The sequence below is a fragment of the Micrasema longulum genome, unplaced genomic scaffold (genome assembly GCF_059751315.1).
Source record: "Micrasema longulum isolate JH-2025_06_02 unplaced genomic scaffold, ASM5975131v1 h1tg000623l, whole genome shotgun sequence".
Lineage (NCBI taxonomy): Eukaryota > Metazoa > Arthropoda > Insecta > Trichoptera > Brachycentridae > Micrasema > Micrasema longulum.
In genome coordinates this window covers 401,096-416,550 of record NW_028277819.1, presented here as the reverse complement: position 1 = coordinate 416,550, position 15,455 = coordinate 401,096, and the positions used below count along the sequence as shown (strand labels likewise).

At 31.3% G+C, this 15,455-nt stretch overlaps 1 protein-coding gene across 2 annotated transcripts in view; it reads right to left on the bottom strand.

Annotated features, from left to right (window-relative positions):
* The window catches only part of LOC148280059 (uncharacterized), a 291,636-nt gene that overhangs the window by 111,513 nt on the left and 164,668 nt on the right, over positions 1 to 15,455 (bottom strand). The window lies entirely within an intron of this gene.

Sequence of the window (15,455 nt, the reverse complement as noted above, 5' to 3'; positions counted from 1 at the left end):
AAAAAGAAACATATTAATAACAGTGACCTAGAAAATTTTCGCATCTATTATTCTGATAAGTTTACCATAAAAATTGTCTATGTTTTGTTAAGTAGATTGGTTTGGCAAACAAACATCGTATATTCTTAACATATTATTAAATCAATTGTTATTTTAAAATCAAGATTTTAAGATTCATTGTAATCAATTATAAATATTTAAGTAAAACATTATAGCTTCTTTAAAAAAGCTGCTGAAATAGAAGCGTTCCAAATATTTGCCATTCTGAAAACGGCTGCTAATCTATCATCTGAAAACATGAAAACATCTCTCGGATGCAGAAATAATGTGAAGGAAGTAATTTTTTAAAGTCAAATACAACTGTTGCAATATTTTGGGTAAGACAGCTCCCAGCTTTAAGCTTCGTTTCATTATTTCTACCAAGAATATAAATTTGTTGCATTTCGTGGTTTAACAGAAGCATGAAATATGTTTTCGTTCTTGAAAGAAAAGTTGGAGAAAGAAAATGCTCAAATTTATTTCGTTATTAATTCAATTAATTTCATTTTCGAGAAAATTTTTACTTCGAGATTGATGATTTATTTTTTATTTATCCACATAAAGACGCAATCTACAAAAAAATAATAACTTATCCCTTACTCTATGAGGCCAAGAGCTCTGTGTTGAGTTGGGATATGTATAAGTCACTGCACAACTCTGTTCCGGAATATCTAAGAGAACTATGCATTCTAGATGAACTAGCTGACAGGCGTCTCACGCTTAGATCAGCTACGTCCACGGCGAGAGAAAAAGTTATTATACCTCTACGCAAACAGCGCACTAAATTTAGTTAACGCGCATTTGCGGTCGCAAGCCCTATGGCATGAAATGCTCTCCCAGCAGAGGTGCGAGGCTGTGAAAGTGAAGTGATGTTTCGGAAAAAACTTAAAACCCACTTGTTCTCTAAATCATTTGAATAAATCCGTAGCATGTGACAACATAAAAAATTATTTTAATTAAATTACAAATTTAAAAGAATCACTATGCAAAGCGCCCTTGAGGTATTTTATTACGAAAATGGCGCTATATAAGTTATCCATTATAATAATAATAACAATAAAATAAAAAATGGAAGCATGAATATTACTCAAGAATACTACAAATATAAAATATTACATTAACATAAATTTCAACAAACATCTGTACAACTCGCTTAATAGTATCATATATTAATCTATGCAATGTCTCGCAGCAGTCTCTTGCAATGGTCTCTTCCCTTAGACAAAACCCATACTTGTACACTTCTCTTAAAAATGGCATTCGTTTTGAATGACTTCATATGTTCATCCGAAACATCAAGCACTCTTGGGGCCACTAAAGATAAATTTATCTGAGAGAAAGTCGTACGTGTTTTCGGTAATACATGATTCAAATTACAGGAAAACCTCGTACGAGCATTCTGCTGGGATCTGCTCTTGTAACCACATAACCAGAAATGTGTTGATGACTATTTAAAAAAAGTTTGTCTAACATCCAGTACGTTCATAAATTAAAACAACGTCTCCGACGGGAAAGTTGGGGGACATCGAAGCATCACTCTAAGAAAACATTTTTGTACATTTATTAGGAGGTTCATGATAGACGACGTGTAACCTCCCTAGCCCCTACAATAGTAAAACGTGGTTATTTGGATAGTTCTACAAAACGTTATTTATTATAACTAGTCATTCTTCAACTAATACATATTAATGTATACAATACAAATGTACAATGAAAAATTTTACAAAATTATTGTTAACAATGCACCGTCTAAACTGCGTTTTGTACTTGGGCATATTTTATTTCCTTGTACTTAAGCTTTTTTTATTTCAATAGGTTTACAAATCAATTTCTCAAAACACATTTACTGTGAAACACGTAATGCCTTGACGATCAAAATTGCTGACTCTGTCAGACCAAATCATGGAACGGGCCGAGAGTTTCAAATATCTGGGAATACATATTAGGGAAAACGGTAGCTTTCAAAAAGAACTTTAAGTGCTTGTAGGAATAGCAGGCACCATATTTAACAGTAAGAAGGCTGTCTGAAAATCAGACATTTACTCAGTAGAATCTAAACGCTGCCTATTTGACGCTCGAATAACACCTATTCTCCTGCGAATCGCGACACCTCACTAGGACCCAAAACAGTAAAATTCTAAGTTTTCAGAATAGATGTCTAGGAAAAATCTTGGGTGTGCAGTGATTTGACTTTGCAAGGAATGAAGTAATAAAAGAACGGACGCATCAAACTTTGGTGATAAATATCATCAAGCGGAAGCGATACGGTTGGCTTGACCATGTACTTAACCACGCTTGCCTACTTTACAAGGCATCGGGTTCTCGACATCCTGGACGTCAACTGCTGACTGTTCGTCGGCAGTTTATGTCAGAAACTACGGGGCGTGAACCGGACTTCGGAAAATCCACAGGAGTTGGCAACCAACAGAGATGACTGGAATATCTTCGTAGACACCATTGGCTCCAACTATGGAGCAGACATAGAATGATGATGATGATGATTTTTTAAAATTCTGTATACGTCAGCTTTCTTCCTTGTCCTACTTTATTAATTCAAATTAATGTAATATTGCTAAGACAAAAATTTGGGTCACCTGAAAAATTGTCTTAGTTTTGATGGTTTCACTCTGTCAGTGTTTTGTAATATTTGAATAGTAACGACGAGTTTGTTTAGTAAGTTTTCACTTATTTACAACGATTTGAAGTAAAACTGCTTTGTAACCATTTTACAAAGTAGAAGTAATATCTAATATATCTATACTTTTTGACAACTTTTCAACAAATAATCTTAAATTTAAAAATAAGAACCCTTGTATGAAAATCGGACCCCCGCCATTTTTTCATAATAGATTTTTGATTGATTATGATCGAAAAAACTATTTTCTTGACAAAAAAGTAAAGACGCATATTAAAAATGGGCATTTGGAGTAAAAATTTAGGCATTTAATATGTAATTTATATCTAAAACGGACTAAGGTAATATAGAAGTCTAGGCATCTACAGGGCTTATGACCTGTCAATGGCTGGTTTAAGTGGCCACTTTACACATTGTGTAACATTCACCATTCTGCCTTTATTTGAATTATCTTAAATTTTCTTCGTCTCTGTTGTAATATGTTAATATAAACAGCTCCCCAGGGAGTTGAATCCAGTCCTTGTCTACAAAAATTTGGACAAAAAAAAATATTGTCTTAAACGGACATTTACTCACCATTTTTGCATCAAAAGCGGTCATTCGATACTATATGAGCGCACAAGTGTCGTGGCGACCGTTATTTCGTCTTCTTTTGACAGTTCAAAATCGACCGCCGAAGTGTCATTTTTAGAGTTTAGAAGAGTGTCACTATGTAGTAAAAGTATAAAATAAAAATGTTTCTCTATGTATTCAGCATAAGCCCCCATTTATCGTTATTTTATGAGTCTTGACCATAGTAAATATCCTTTTCAAAAACGAAGAACAGCCAAGTAAAACCGTTACGTTTTCTGAGTTACATTTAACTCAGATTGAAACGTAACTCGGTAGAACGCCTTTTTTTAGGAAGTCATAAAAAAATTAAAAAACGCTCAATTACCTGCCGTACCTATTATATATATATATTTTTTTTCTTTTATTTAGGAAACATACAGTACAGTTACAAAGTTTAATATTTTACACAATTAGACTTAATTCTAATGGACCAGTAAAGTTTCCATATTATAAAGCAATTATATGTAAGGTTAATTATGAAAGTATAAAAAAGAGAAGGAAAAATAAAAACATAAATAAAAGTTGTTTAAAAATTGAATTTAAGTGAAAAAAAGATATTTTAAAGTTTGTAGTTTGTAGTGAGTGACAAATGGAAATAATATTAAAAATGAAGAAAATTTGTAAGAGTAATTAAAAATTAAGAATTGAAATAAAGAATGAAAAACATGCGGAGATGTGAAAATTAAATAAAATAGTGATAACATTTTTAAAAAAAAGAAAAAACATAAATAAACACATATTTATTTTAAGGGATTCAAAGAAACGACGAGAAGAATCTTTAAGTGAAATATAAGACAATAAATTTAGGTCAATTTAAAAAACATCTTCAAAATTAATGACACATTAGAGCAGCAATATATTGATCAATATATTGACAGCAATATATTGTAAGAGCAGCAATATATTGATTTTATTTACAAATATAATATAAGTAAATAAAAGTAGTTTAAAATTATAAAAACATGCCAATGCAGCAGAGAAAAAAGATATATGAAAAAAATTATATGAACCAGGTTGTGGTTCCGTGGTAATATTGTGGACTCACGGACCAAAAGTCCGAGACTAAAATTTCACTCTACCACAACTTGAATTAAAAAATTTTCAGCACGTTATTTACGGGTTTTAGTAAATCATCTAAAAATTTCAATATTTGAGTAAATAATAAGAACGCAATTATTTTTCTATTTATACAAAAAAAGTTGTTGGGATACAATTATTATTTTAAATCTATCCGAACTATATTACTTTATCGGGCCGTGTGGATTTTCACGATCGTATATAATGGGACGAACCCGTCCCGAATATTGTCCAAGCGTCTTAACTACTATACTCCAGAGACTGCCAACATAAATTATAATTTAAAACATATGGATTATAACTTTAATTCTGTATCATAAATTAAATAAAAAAATACCCTTCACATAACTGAAACAAGAAAAAAGTTGATGGCTGCCAGTTTGAGTAGTTTTTTTTTATTTCGTACAAAAAATACATATTAAAAATTGTGTGTTTGCTTTGTAAAAGAAAAAAAGCATTTACTTTTTTGAAGCATCAGTCTCTGAAAGATGAAAGGAAAAAGCGCGGCTTCGGAAATTCGTTTGACGGACGTGTTTGTTAGAGGAGAAAGTTTATCGTATAAAAGGAGGAAGGAGAGGAAAATAAAGAGAGTAAAGGGTAGAAAGAGTAAAGAGTAGAGCACATTAGAGACCTGTCATTCAAGATACACTGACTTGTCACGTATTGTTTTATCTTTTTTAGAATAACTCCACCGTACCGTTTCTAGAGAGTAAGTACTACGTTTCTAGAGAGTATATTAAGCAATGTTTGATTATGTCCAAATGCTTGCAGACAGGCTGGATTACCTCCCTAGGGAGTTGTTCATATTTAAATTTATATAATAATTTATCATCCACGTTTTACCAACTATCCAGACAATGTCATCGACCCATCTTTTTTGTGGCCTTCCAACACTTCATTTGTTTGCCCATGGTCTCTTCTGTATTATTCTGGGTATCCACAAGCCAAAATTTTGTCCTGCGCACTACCATTTTAATTTTGCTGCGCGATTCATGATATTTAAGACTCTGGTTCGGCGCCTTATTTTTTCATTTCTTATTTCTCTGAGACATACACCGAGCATCTGCTTTTATTAAGATTCCGGCTACTCTTCTGTGTCACAGACATGGCTTCTAGTCCGCATGTCGGCACCGGCAGTATTATCATGTACATAACATTAAACATAAATAAAATATTTTTTTGCCTGTCTAACTAGGGTAAATAATCCCATTCTAAGACGGTAAAAATAAAAAAACATAAAAAATATGATTTGATACACATTTTTAAATAATTTTTTTTCGGAAATAAAAAAAAGTAGAATAAAATCGATTCCCAGATGTCGTGGTCTAAAATACTTGCGAATGATAATGTCCTTACGGCGTGGCCCGTATGAGTGAGAAGTAATTTTTAGGAGCGCATTCTTCTTGATTTACCCAGTAAAAGAGAAATGCTTTAGTGCTTGGTCATAGTGGTGAAGCGCTTGCGGCGACCACTCGTAATGAGGTGAACTTGGCGGCCTCCGTGGTGTAGTGGTCAAGACGCTTGACTCACACACGAAAGGTTCCGAGTTCAATTCCCGGTGAGAACACAAAAAATAAAATGTGAATTTTCTCAAGCCTGGGTGTTCTGTGATGTAATTCACCACTGTAATTGGGCCTCCTGGCCTGTTGTGGTGCAAAAAATAAATAAATAAATTAAAACTTATCTGCAGTCAATTTTCTTATTGAGGTTTTTTACCTGAGAGCAGACATCGAGTCAAAAACACTCGTCCAGTTTTCTTTTTCTATTTCACACACAGAACTGTTTTATTCATATGTCTGGACACAGATTGAAACTTAAACTTAATCTTAAAGTTTTTACAAAAGTTGTACTGGCATGTTTCCAGCATGTTGCTAAGACCTTCTTAATAATATGATTGTTTGGATTTTAAAAAAGTGTCTTTTAAATAGTAAACGAACACTTACAATTAATTGAACAGCAAATTATAAAAATAATTAGGTTTGGAAATAACTATGTGTTAAAAATATAATTTTGTATTCATTTTAGATTCCTTTCAACTGAAAGTTAAAAAAAACATCAGTGAATAAGAATCGCTTAACAGATCTGAAATTATAATGTTGTTAAAATATTCGTCGGTTATTTGGATTTGAGAATCAAAACATTATTTTAATGAACCTGCTGAATATTACTTAAAATATGAATTTATACGTTTTAAATTTACATAATTATTTAAGAATATAAACTGAAATTCGCCATCTCACTAACGAAGTCTATTTTACATTTTTTTATGGTATCATTTTCAGATTTACCGCAGTAATTAATTCCAGACCTTGTTTTGATTTCCGAGCCAATTAATGTAATTGTTAATTGTTGTGAAAGAAAACAAAAATACAAAGCAAGATGAACGATCATTCCGGTTTTCTCGAGTTTGGCGAAAACAAAGCGGTTTCTTTGTTAAAATCTTAAGGTACAAACTTCACAGGGAATAGAACGCTTTCCTCGGGATACAGACAATGCCTCCTAAAGGACACTGGGAAACATTTCTTCAATGTATAGTACTTTTAATGAAATTTTAAGTATACCATAGATAATTTTATTTTTTAGATCCTGCCACAAGCAATACCAGTTTATTTCTGCATTTATTAGAATAAATCACCACGTCACACGCAGTTACAAAACTCTTTTTCAATGACACTTTTTATTACACCTCACGTTGGGCACCCAAAATTTCCCTGTAAAATTTCTGCCTGGCTGTAATATAATAATATCGAAGAAATGAAATAACTCCAGACATTTTTGCTTGTTAAATCTACCATTTTCAAATACGTAAATTCTTTTTACGATTCACAAAACTGATTATCATAATATTTCTTTGTCAAATCGAGAAGATATTGTATTACCCAATAAGAATACGATATCTCTCAAAAGTGAAAAGTGCAAACATCTTATAAGACTCATCGGGTACATTTATTCTTTTTAGGCGCTTACAATTTGTAGTCTGAAGAAATTGAATTCCAGTTTATACTCCCTCACCCTTTATTCTTCCCCTACTCTCCCGAGAGATCAAACGTAAGACATGTGGATGATGACAAGAGAAGGAAACTGGTAAATTGTTATCATGTTACGACAAAGTTGATAGCGATTCTGGAAAATAAAAGCGTTGTTGTTTTTACTTTTAGAAGAGTTTAATCAAATAAGAATAGAGTGTCTTTCTAAGTAGGAATTAAAGCAAACACTACGAAACTTACGTGTAATATCGTAATCCACAAAACGCTGTTTTCCAGGAGAAGGATTTAAATTTATTTTTGTACAGTATTAATCTAAATAAAGACTGATTTTTCAATATTTTTTTCATATACGAGTAAGTTAACAAAAAACTAAACATTTTTTTGCAGTTTTTGTAAAAAAAAATAAAAAATGTTTTTGTAAAAATAAAAACTTTCTGACAGACGTAAAATAAAATATTGCATAAATGACATACAACATTTATATAGGGTTTATTCGAAAAAAAATCTTGAATATGCAACTAACTATAATTATTTGATACGCGCAAAAAATGTTTATAATCGTAAGAAACGCTAATGAAAATAAACGTTGTAATATTGTATATATAACAAATATAAAATTAAAATTCTAAAATTAAACAAATATAAAAAATCAACTGGCTTGTTTTATCAATCATTTTGCTATCTTTCATGCAAATATAAGCTCTAGTTTATACAATATATTATCTGTTCTTGAAGTTTCAATTTTACGTAGTGTAGATTAAAGTCGACCTGGTGGTGTAATGTTCAGCGCATTTGCCTACCATTCAAGAGGTCTTGGGCTCGATTCCCGACATTATAGATATTAAATATTTATTAAAAAGGGTGTTGCAACACTTGAATATTTCATAGTCCCTGGACTGGTAGCTGAAGCGTAAGACTGATCATCTTACCTTCATGTAACAAAAATGATCAAGATACGCTGAGATTGGTGTTCCAATGCAGTGCCCTATGCACCATCAGGTGCGGATAGGGAATAATAATAATAATAGTCAAAAAAAATAATCTAAGGCTTAATCACATTTTTGTGCTTAAGTAAGCTTAATTTTTTTATTTTTCGATTAAAATGTTTTTTTTTTTTTTTATGCTCGTGACTGTCGTCCATCTAGTCTGAAAAACACAATAGTAACTGATACTTACACCGCTTCCGGCCATCTCTTTCGTCCCGCAAAAATTGTCGCAATAGTTTATACAGGGTGTTCTTTAAACCCTGTCACATCCGAAACCACGATGATCAGTATGGACAAAAAAACATATAAGCATATTTAAAAAAATATTTAGAACGAAAAAAATATTTTTTAAAAATAAATTAAAAAACAAATGGTTGCTTACTTCTGCAGGGGAGAAGTGAGGGGAACCCGATTGTCAGTGTATCAGGCTCCCCCCCCCCTCGTTTCATCCCCTGCAGAAGTAAGCAACCATTTGCTTTTTTTGATATTTTATTTTTGTAAATTTTCTTCGTTCCAAAAAATTATTTTATTGTGCCAATATGGCTTTTTGCTCATACTGATCATCGTATATAAATATATGAGATACCACAATATGTGTAACTAATTGCAAAATATTTGTTTCTTTTTATTGGAACTTATGATTTAATAATATTTAGAAGAAATAAATAAAAAACTATAAATCGACCATTTGTGGGTTACGACGTCATACTTAGAAAAAGTTAATTTAGGGATCTGCTTTAAGTCAGTTCAAGTCAGTCAGTCAAAGCATGAATAAATCAATGTTAACTTTCAAAACTATTGCACTGACTCGAATATTGAGCTTCAGTATACGGCAAGTATTTTTAAGTTAAAAAAATGTATGTTTCAATACAGTACATACAATACTTTCTAAATTCCAATATTACGTACTTTCTATCATTTTAGACCTGAATTCAATCCTTTGGGTTTATAAAATTAAAATGTGTATTCTATGCATAGGTTTGTAGCAAATAAAATTTTTGAATTTGTTTGTTTTTATCTAAAACTTTAAACAAACGTCAACGTGTTTTTCTTTTACAATATTTATAAATTGAATCAAATTACGACGACAAGAATAAGCTTCAAAACAAACAAGCTAGAATTTGGAAAACAAGGTATTAAACTAAAAACTAGCCTTTCTGTATCGACTACCAACATAAATTGAAAAAAGTAGAGACGTTTTAAGAGAAACCATTCACTAAAAAATAACTCGCCGCTTTTTAATTTCAGTGGGTACGAGAGTACCTATATAAATCGTAAATTTCGTCTTTGTTTAAATGAACATCCGGGCTGACATACTAAGCGATTCTTTCTGCTATTCCCACCACGCCATTTTCACACACCTCTATCTTGACATACATTCTAGGTTCTTCCACGTTCATACCAATCTTCATGCATACTCTTCGGCTGTGTCTGCTTTTGACATGACCATACTTAAGATTTTTATTTATTTGATCATACGACGTCTTCCTTGATCATCCTCGACTTTAATTCATTCTCGCCATATATACATATGTACCTTCAAGGATACGCAACCCAGGATTCACATTGAACAAAATGTTCAAGAATATGATTTTGCGATTTACAAAACATCATAACTCTTTAGCCGAGTGTAATAATTGCAATCTACAAAGAACTTTCAATGTTTTTTTTTATTTACGGTCCAAAATAAGTTTCAAATAACTCCTGGGAGTATAATTTGTAAATTTTGTATTATATGTTTTATTAATAATAAAAAAAAATGTTAAAAAAATATTATTTTGATAAAATGACATGTAAAAATAGCGCATCTGGGACTATTGATGTTCTTGCACTAAAACAATGTTGACTTTGGATTTTTATTTCAACTTAAAACAGTTATTTTATAACGTAAATGGATTTTACACTTATAGACTTATAAAATAGCTCATTACAACAATTTCTGCATTTTTAACTTCCAAACGGCAAAAATTGGACTAGCATGTTTTATCTTCCGATTGATATGTTTCACTTTCGTTCCCAAATTCATTCGTTAACAAACTATTTAAAAATTAAAGAATAAAATTTTCATTGCACAGAAAAAAGCGTTTGGCAAAGTGTCCAAAATGTCCTTTAAAATTTAATATTGTTTTTAAATCAGGTTTCTCAGGAGAACGTTTTTCCTCATTCATGACTAACAAAATAAGAAAAGCGTGTTTCCTTTTTAATCCAGAAGATGGCGTTTCAGATTTAGCACGTCACATTACATAAACATATCGTAAAAGGTTTGTTTATTCCTCCGTGCATTATAAAATTGCTTCTTCATTTCTTTTGCGGATTTCTTAGTCGTGTATGTAGACCATTTTGTAAGAAATGGTTATTTATGAGATCATAAATACCTATCTAGGTAAGACTTCCACGTATTTTTTTGGCTGACGTCAGCAAAGTTTTCGATGCCTGAAGTTTAAACCATAAACTTTTAGAAATGCTAAACAAAAATTAAGCAATGAAGCTCAAATTCGTTTATTTTGGGAGGTTTTGTGTTTAAAAAGCGATTAATCAATTAACTTTTTTTAAACAAATACCACAATATCAGTTCTTAAATTTCAGTAAGCTTCAGATGTCAGTCCAGGAACAATAAAGTGCTGTGGTTCAAAAAATCAATAAACTCAATATTTCACGTACACCCTGCAAGAATCAACCAAGGATCTCAAGAATAGTAAGTGAACGCGACAATCACTTAACAACGCGGTGTACTTATCTCTACTCTATTTCTTTAATCAAGATTTTAGCCTGAGTAGAGCCATTGAGTCGAAAACTCTCGTCCTGGGTTCTGGTTCTATTTTACAGACAGAACTGTCTTCTTCCGCCTGGACAGCTTTCGTTTTAATATAATGATTAATATTTATATTTTCTTTAATCCAGGATTTTTCAACCACCAAATAAATGCTGTAAATTCAATTTACATTTATTTTTGATACAATTACAAAAAAATGTAGCCCGCAAAAAATTCAAACATGCTAAGTAATATCATTATTGGCCAATCCAATTCGTAAATATTTATATAAAAATACCCTAAGGAATACTTTTTCGCCATGATTGACAGCAGACAACTATGCTTGAACCAGATAAATCAACAAATTGAGGGTAATAATTTAATATTTAGAGGTAAAATTTATCAGATGAAATAAATTTCAATTTATATTTATACCTGAGATCGGACGGATGAGTAATACATATAAAGTTTATTATTCCCTGGTTATAACTCAAGTGGAGGTTCTGTATGACAGGATCGTTGAACAAAAACACCTTGATAAAGCGAAGGTTCTATGATCCATATATTTTACCGGGAGTAACAGGAGCCCAGAGGAGTGTGGGGGTAGTGGGTGTCTGCTAGAGATAAGGTGACCAGCCGTCGAGTGGAATCAATCACGAACCCTTACACACCGCTAGTCGCGTATAACATCCTGATACTTTAAATAAATAACCCTTTGTCCGTTTTCCCAACGTGTATTTCAGAATGGCAAAAATCTACACGATTCAATCCACAAAGCCTGGATTTCCATCAAACACAAAAATAGTAAAATACACGTGTAAGTAAAATCAATGACGTAGTTCTATAGAAATTCATGTTTGAATTGCGTCGTTCTGAGTTGTGTTATTGAGTTTGAACAAGGCGTTATAAAATAATTTGGTTTTTAATCGAAGTTTTGTACAAACGGTTTATTGTTGTTGAAATAAGTTTTCTTTTATAATTTTATTTTTCATTTATTTATTATCATTTCATATACATAAAATTATACATTTATACAAAGTTGCTTTGATTGTCTAACTAGGGTTATTTGTCCCAATATAAAACAGTCAAAAAAATAGATAAAAATTTCTAATATAGAGAAATAATAAATTAAGGTATTAAAAATACTGAAAATATCGTGAAAAACATATTAAAATACATAATATGGTAAAAAAAAACATTTAAAATCATATGGTAAAAGATACACCAAAAAACATATTTACAGACCCAGTAAAATGCGAAGCAAAAACCAAATACATAGTAAGAAACATTGTAAAAGACATGGAAAAAAAACAAACATATATCGCAATAAACATGCTTTCCAAAACTAGTTCAAAATAAATTCAGGTGGTCTTAAAACAAATTATTTTATTTATTATAATATTAACCATTCTTCATGTAATTTCGTACTCTTCTTTTTATTGTTTTTTTTTTTTAAAACTAAATTAAATTTCTTGTTTTTTAGTTTCTCTTATTATTTCTTTAAGACTGTTATGTTTAAATTTTTTATTAAAAATATTTTAGCGCATTTAAGCATGTTTTTCATTTTTCACTTTTTTAATTAAAATTTTTAAATTACGGCCGGTAAGTGTTTCTTTCTTTTTCCAATGCACTTAAATTTATGTTTATTGTTTTTACTTTTAATAAAAAAAAGTTACCTGTTATTTTTAGGTTACTTGAGCATGTTTTAAATTTTATTTTAAAATTACTTTTAATTTTGTTTGTTTTCCTCTTATAAAATATTTTTTTTAATCATATGCGTTATTTAAATTTAATGAAAAATATATTTTTACACCAGAATATTTCAGTCTCTAAACTGGCACCCGAAGCGTAAGACTGATCATCTTACCATCAAAAAAGCAACAAATATCAAAATACGCTGCAATTGGTGTACTAATGTAGTGCGCTATGCACCATTGGGTTCGGAAAGGGAATGATGATGTTGGTCAGTTATGAAGAAAAAAAATTATAATACAGTTAATTGACAACCTAGCATATAGTTTAATAAAACTGTTTAAATATTACATTTAATATATTTTAATAAAAATGTGCATATAGTTTAATGGAAACTTCTGTGGTCTATTTGAATAAGGTGAATTTTATATACTCTTAAATTTTAATAATTGTAATGGATATTTTCTTGAGTATTTTTTTTTGTTTTAACATGTAAAAAAGCAATATTCAACAACATTTTTAATCTATTCTAACTTTTATAAATAAGAACTGGATTCAAACCTCTTTGTGAGTTATTGATACAGATATTTGAATTAAAAGAATTGAAGGAATATAGATGATCAAACATTGACAGAATGGTAAATGTTACACAGTGCGTAAAATGGCCACTCAAACCAGTCAGTGATAGGTCAAAAGTCCTGTAAATGCCTCGACTTCTATATTTTAACCAGGAAAATATTTTTCATCTCTCTTGTTTTTTTTTTGATAAATATATATCAAAAAAAAAATGAACTCAATAATTTGTTCCATTAAAACAAGACAAAACAAGACAAATGCCAGGTCATAAACTCTTAAAAAAAAAATGTGAAAAAACACCTTAATTTATTTGGGATTTGAATCGCGGTAGACAGATATACCGATAAGAGTGAGACAGATACAGGTGTAGATTAGTCAAAACTTTTCTAAAACTACTTAATCTTATAATATATATCATTCTCTATTTTTACAAATGTTCCTCTCTGTTCCTTCCCTGTATTTCCGTCCCTCCCGGGAATAATGCTTGTTATAATAAGTTTCAGGTCAAGGAAAAACTTTGTTTTTAATGAGCTTTCATTCCACTAACGATCTGATTTACAATTTTGTCATTTTTAGTGCTGATATTTTTATCTCGTTATTTTATTTAATGTATTGATGATTTTTAAGTAGTCCAGATGCATTTATTAGTCTGATTCAGTCATCAATTCGTGCGAATCGAATAAATCGCTTTTTTGATATGTAAGATTTCCAAGCTGTCTTATTTTAATATTGTATTCTTATCACTATGAACTTTTAATCAAAATTATGAATGTAAACAGATAACACAGATGATTTGTGAGTTCAGAAGAAGTATTGTTATTTTGGTACAGTAAATGTTCTTTTGCTCTAATACAAATATTTTTTTTAGTTTTTCCAATGTAGATTGAATCGCAATCATTACAATTTTATTGGTATGTGCAAAATTTATTATATTTAGTGTAACTTTGAAACCAGTTTGTAGTAAAGGTTAAAAATGAGTGATTGGAAACGAAGTTGTATTAAATTAATTTTATTATAATAAATAACCACAAAGTTTGAGCATCAAATATACATTTTATTTTAGAGTTATTCTTTTCATTAAAAATGTTATATTTTACGAAGTGGCTTTTCACGGGTACGCTTTTTTACTATTTTTAATCGAACACACACGTGATACCGTGTGTGTTCGATTTGTTCCGACTACCATTGTAGTAGCCATGGGTCAGGGTAAACTGAGTGTTTCGTAGAAAAAAGTGTGTGTTTAAGTAATAGTAATTTGTACCGTGTCGCAGTCGGCAGTGGGCACATTTCTATTCATTTTTGTAGTATGTAGTGCTGGGAACCATGTTGAGTTTAATTTAAGCCTGGCGTCTTTGTTTATGTTATTTGGGTGTCTGTGTATTATTTTTAACGATGACCGTGAAAACCTTCGCACATATTATATATCACAATGGCTGTCGTTTTCATTTCATTAACACAACAACAACAAACCATCACGCCGTTTCCCCGTAGGGGTAGGCAGAGAGGATAGAACGCCATATCACTCTATCTTGGCATACAGACCTCGCTTCCTCTACATTCATACATCTTCTCATGCACGCGCGCCGATTATTCCTACTTTTGACATGTCCATCTTCAAGTATTTTATGGACTTGATCGTGCCATGTCTTTCTCGGTCTTCCTCGTTTTCTGCATCCATCAACATTTGCATCGTAGATCCTTTTAGCCGTTCTTTCGCTGTCCATTCGCTGTACATGTCCAAACCAACGCAGCACCCCTTTCTTGATTCTGTCAATAATGCATGTCTCAGCCTTACACACATCACGGATCTCGACATTTGTGCACCTAACATACATCGTTTACCACACATTCGCCTGAGGGATCGCATTTCGACAGCATTCAACCTACTTTCATCATGATTTTTCCAATTCCATACTTCGCTCCAATACATTAGAGTTGGAACTAGAACTCCGTTGTGAACTGCTAGTTTAGCCTCCTGCGATAAACATTTGTTTGCCAAAGTAGATTTTTGTGAACCGTTCACCCTGTTCCCGGCACTCACCCTCCTTTCAATATCTTTCTCGGCCTTTCCGTCCCTAGTAAACATACTTCCCAGGTAC